Raw genomic sequence first — 4,570 nt, 5'->3', positions numbered from 1 at the left:
GCAAAGTTTTTGCTGCATTATGATTGAGATTTGCCTTCTAATTTGTACAATCATGTTTTTTGTTTATTTACTTAGGAAATGTACTTGATGTAGTTCATTAAATCACAAAATTCTGACCTCACATAAGTATTCTGCTTTTCTTTGCGTGTTTTACTTTTTTCGCTAGTTTTTCTAACCATTTTTTTTTCTCACTGATTCTCACTTATTCCTTTTTCTTCTTAAAATTTAATAATCTTTAAGTAAAATGAGCATGAGCATAAAGCAAAAATATTAATTTACAATTAATTGCATATAATCAAATATGTATGTACGGAGATATACAGCTTGATTTTCATATAATCGGTAGAACTCTTTTTACTTCGTTTATTTTTTCTTCCAAATTAGCATGATCCACTGGGCGAACGCATTCGGCAGTCAATTATTATTATTAAGCAGACTCAATTCCAAGGTCATCTGGAAATTAAATTCATTTGCTTATAATGCCCAAAATAAACACTGTTTAATGGCAGCAAACTGTCATTTTGTGCTGAATTACTGCGACAAGTTTAGATTTTTGGTAATTCGTGTGATTCTAAATCAGTTTAAATTTCAACAGTTTCAAGTGTGCATGGCGCAGTTCGCAATAGATTGAAAATTGAGAAACATTTTTGGTTTTCTTGCAATCGGTTGTGTGTGTGGGGCTTAGTTGACGATTTTTGTCATTTCTTCCCAGGGGAAAAGTGGCAATGTAGACGTAATGGCAAATAGGCATCACCATTATTATATTTGTCCCTTGGAACATCTTAAAAGTATACAGACTGTAAAAATTCAAAAGTGCATGCATAAATTTAGAAAATGCGCCACACCTAATTGAAGCATAGGACGAAAACTATTTGTTGTTGTTGTTGTAGCAGTAACATTGCCCTGTCAGTGTAGTGTAATCACCGATCGTCTTCGTCTAGCACGCTAAGCCCAGGAAACTTGCTGTTTCGACCGGTTGGGTCCAGAGGGAGTGGGGTGTTGGATGAGTGGGGCGAAACCTTGGCGAAAACTAGTCTCTTCCAACGGCTTCATACGCATAGTTCCTAATTTGACTTCAGAAACCGAATGGCTTGCTTTCAGTGCATACTGTTCTCACCCACGTCATCATCCATTCAAAATCCATTTTTGCTTTGTTGCTGTAGTCTTTGCATACCATATGACCAATCCAACTCCATTTTCTTGTTTTTGATTTCCAGATTATTGGATATGTTGTTTGTAAGAGAATCAAGGTTCTCGTTTGTAATGGTAACTGACCAGAAAATCCGGCAGATTTTTCGGAGGCATTTGCTTACGAAAGCTTTTAGTTTATTGCTGATAACGTCAGTCACCTTCCACGTTTCTGATTCATACAGATTCTGATCTTAGTCTTCCGGGATAGAACAGGGGATTCCCAAATCTTTTTCAATTTGAAGAACGCTGCACGCGCTTTGTTCGACCGCGCTTCAACATCTGTGTCTACACCTACGTCCTTTGCTGTCACACTGCCCAAATAGAAGAACGGCTCAACATCAGCGATTGACTCAGTTTTGTCATTCATCCAAATGGTTAATGTTTTCACTTTCAAGCCCACCAGTCGCGCATTTTCAACAAGGCCTTCTAATTTCTCCTTAATGACATACATTGAGTGAGGCAGGAGACAAATATCATCTCCATAGTCCAAGCCGCTCAACTTTTGGAAGGGACTCCATTGAATTCTATCCTGGGCTTCGCGATCAGTTTCAGACTCCATTTAGAACTTATATATGAAAAGCATAGGTGAAAAATCACAGCTTTGACGTACTCCTTTCGCTAAACCCATTTTTTTACTACCCTTTCCTTTAAAACGAACGGGCAGAGTGCAGCGTATAGAGAGTATAGAGTTCTCCGATGAGGGGCGCTATTTTATCTCGAACGCCACTATTTTGTGCCAACTGGCACATCTATATATACTATACAATACGCGCTCGAAGTCCAAAACAAGAAGGAACAAAGAATAGTGCCTTTCCCTTTGTTCAGACTATTCAATGATAATTCTGAGGGTGTTGACATGGTTCACGCAAGATCTTTGAGGCCTGAAGCAATTTTGATCTGTCCTTAGAAAAATCGGAAAAATATGGTCGAGATTTCTAAAGGATCGAATTTTTTGAATGCAGTTTAATAGATTGCTGAGTCCAGTTTTTGCATATACTTAGGTCTCTTTTCTTAGACATTGTTATTATACAGGGTCCGGCACTCGAAGTGTAACCAATTAAAAAGGCCATAAATTTAGTTTCGACAATTACTTTTATTCAATTCAAAACAAAAAATGTGTGAAAAAAATACAAAATTAGGAATCAATTTACTTTTGCTCGATATGACCACCTTTTGCCTTGACTAAGGCCTTGAGACAGTCCAGAAATGAATCGCAAGCTCCCCGAATGTTACTTGGTATTTTGGCCCACTCGTGGGCAATGCCTTTTTTCAGCGCCTCGAGACTGATCTGAATCTTTTAGTTCGGACCTTGCTCTCCAAAATGCCACCATCGGATTCGCGTCTTGGGAATTTGAGAGCCATTGTGTGGACGTTATGAATAATTCTCCTTGTGGCTAATCGACGACTCAAGTTCTCGTATGAAAGGTCTGTCAAATAAATTCTACCGCTTTGGGAGTTTACAAATTGCTCAATTTAAAAAATTTTCTTATCAGAAAACACAATGTTCGGAAATTAACCGCTTGCGGCCAAGCGAAACAACTCCTTAGATCTCTCAAATCTAACTTGTTGCAGCTTTGGTGTGAGATCAAGGCTTTGGATCTTGTAAGGCTTGATTTTGAGATTATTTTTCAGTATGCAGCGGATGTTACGATCAAATGTTTTCAGTTCTTTCGCCATTTGATGGGCACTTCGCCGGAGATTTCGCTCATGTCGCTTCTTAACTTTTTAAACCATTTCACGTGACGTTGCACTCGTTTGTGACCACCTCCATGACGTTTCCCGATACTACCAGTACCATTGTAAGGGGTAACGGTGCGATTAATAAAAACTTTACAGCACAACAACAGACAGCTGATGCACAAACCATTGCGCGAGCGGTCTGAAGTCGGTTACACTTCAGGTACCGGACCCTGTAACTCCTTCTTTCCATTCTTTAGGTATTTTCTCCATTCCACCACACCTTGCACCGGATATCACCATACAGGACAAAGTATTTTCTTGTCACGTTCCATGTTTACTTGGCAGCGAACAACTTCAAATGAAAATCCCGTTAATCGATTGTTGTGATTTGTTGCGTGTTTGTGGCCCGCTATAGATTGTGAACGAATTGTTTTTTGTTTTGTCTTTTTTTTTATAAACCAATAATCAAATCTTAGTATAAAAATTAGTCAGTGGTTGAATAGCTACTCCACAACAGCAAAATAAAAGACATACATAAATATTTCTATCAGTCTATTTTGCATAGACTCGCTAACAAAGAGCGCTTGGCAAAAAATTGTAAAGCTTAATTTTGAATTTTTTATTTAAATTAATATTTTTCATTGTGGTGGAATGCTATTTTTTGCGTGCAATAAAATGATTTAATATAGATGTTCTACTCATTTTCATGCCAACTACCCTTCATATCGTATTAGTTTTGGGAGAACGCAAATTTCTTATTAAAAATATATAACGCTTAGTCCAATTCGTTTTCAACCTGTACAGGTACATGTACTCATACTTTGCGGTTAATTTTACATACTCATTTTTTTAGATACATGGACGAAATAGGCATGTGAATTTTTTTCCACATCGGTTGAGCACTTTCTTCCCTAAAAACGTCCATATAAAATAATTCCGGGCTGATGCTTTGTAAGGAAGAAAATTCTCAAAATCATATGCAAGAAAAATTGTCAAAAATCAACGCGATTTTTAAATGACTTCAAACTTTCACTTTATTATACTAAAACAAAATGAGCTATAAACCTGAAATTTTCGTGCCAATATTATAAAGCTTCTACAGCCCATTAAGTAGCCAGGGAGCGGTCCGCGCGCTCCTGTACCTCAAACTTTAAACTCATTTATCTCGAAACGCCTTTTTTTGGCCTGGTGTTGTCAAAAAAAAAAAATTCAACCGCATCCTCTGAAATTTTAATACATTGTGTACAATATCAATGACTATCGCCCGTACTAGAATCATATTATTATTTCAATTATTTCGTATTTTTTTGATTAAAAAACTGAAAAAAAACCTGATTTTTCGAGTGTCAAAATCGAAACCGCGCGGAACATAGCTACAGTCATACTAATACTTTTTAGATTTTTGTATTTCAGATAAATAGAAGAGCCAAAAGGGACAACACCGTCCAGATCCAATTTTTCGGGATGGTCAAGTTCAGCGCCAATTTTTAAATTATTAAAATTAAAAAAACAAAAAAAATTTCATTTTTGTATGTTACAAAAATTAAATAAAAAGCTTAAAAAATTTAAATATCGTTTTTAATTTTTTTATTGTAAAAACCAATTCCTAAAAATACCCTAAATTTTATAGCTCTAGACCACAGGGACCTCTCAACTGAACAGCCATCATGCCAGATCATAAGATTTAATTCGGCGGAGT

The sequence above is a fragment of the Anastrepha ludens genome, chromosome 2, assembly GCF_028408465.1.
Source record: "Anastrepha ludens isolate Willacy chromosome 2, idAnaLude1.1, whole genome shotgun sequence".
NCBI classification, from domain to species: Eukaryota; Metazoa; Arthropoda; class Insecta; order Diptera; family Tephritidae; genus Anastrepha; species Anastrepha ludens.
Note: the sequence above shows the minus strand (reverse complement) of the source record.